We start from the raw sequence: 1,165 nt of genomic DNA on the forward strand, positions 1-1,165 counted from the left end.
CTATCGATTGATTGATGGGCTTAGAATTTATTGCTGAATAGGGGCCCCCCATCCCCTTTCTGATTCTTGTTGTCTTATGCTGTTGTGTCGTGTCCGACCCATAGCGATGACATGGAAACATCTCTCCCAGAATGCCCCACTTCCAGGTGCAATCGTTCTGGTAGTGAATCCATTGAGTTTTCTTAGTAAAAATATCGAAGTGGTTTACCACTGCCTCCTTCCACACAGTAAACGAGTCCCTGCCCTCGACTCTCTTCCATGCCGCTGCTGTCCAGTACAGGCAAGCTTTGACTTGCGGCAGATTGCCTTCCACTCTCTAGCCACTGCCCAAGCTAGCAATGGAATGGGTATACCTCTGCTCGACTCTCCCTCCTGTAGTCGAGACTGGTGCAGTACTGGAAACTCTCCAGGTATGACCCTGAGAGGGATTTCTGATTCTAGAGCTATTGAATTCCCAAAGACCCCGCTTCCAAACCCAGGCCAATGCAGCCAAATCCCAGAGGCCGAGAGGCTGGACTGCAGAAAGAAAAAATCCTAATGTCGTATCACCACCAGACAGGAGACGGGCTAAATCCTCTCGAATGGCTACCTTACTCCTAAGTCATTTTCCAGCTTTTAGGGATTCTCTGCTTTGTCTATTATTCCAGGGGAAACTGTATTCCCTCTTTGGAAGCTGTAGGAGACCAATTAGCGGCAGGCCCCCTTGTGGCCCGAGAGAGGAACTGCAGCTTCCCCCAATGACCGCGGCTTCCTAAGAGGAACAGGGGGCCCCTCCGCAGCTGAGAGAACAGCCTGGGCCACTCAAGAGGAACCCAAATTCCAGGCTTAACCAGAAGCAAGATGAAGTAAAGCTAATGAGATCATAATTCAGCTCTTCAGATGGTTAATAATTCATCCACGAGGAGATAAAAAAAGCCCTCTCACTGGAGCACACCCTAAAGCAAACCGAGCACAAAGCGAGGAGGCTGATTGTTTTCACAGGTGTTGGCACCATATGAATTAAATGGAAGGGGAAAAAAAGGAAAAAGAAAGACAGAAAGAAAAAAAAACGGTGAAACATTTATGACTCATTAGAATTATGCGGTTTTCTATCCTGTCCTAACAACTGAGAAAAGGTGTAATTTAGATCTGCAGCCAAACCCCATGAAGTAACATAATATTTCAA

General features: G+C 47.1%; 1 non-coding gene across 1 annotated transcript; it reads right to left on the reverse strand.

The window, feature by feature from the left end:
• Positions 1–290: 290 nt before the first annotated feature.
• On the reverse strand, positions 291–428 carry LOC119926443. Its single transcript, XR_005450318.1, has one exon. It is a non-coding gene; the product is annotated as a small nucleolar RNA SNORA7 (small nucleolar RNA).
• Between the last annotated feature and the right edge of the window lie 737 nt (positions 429–1,165).

This window comes from Tachyglossus aculeatus, chromosome 3 (genome assembly GCF_015852505.1).
Source record: "Tachyglossus aculeatus isolate mTacAcu1 chromosome 3, mTacAcu1.pri, whole genome shotgun sequence".
Classification (NCBI taxonomy): Eukaryota; Metazoa; Chordata; class Mammalia; order Monotremata; family Tachyglossidae; genus Tachyglossus; species Tachyglossus aculeatus.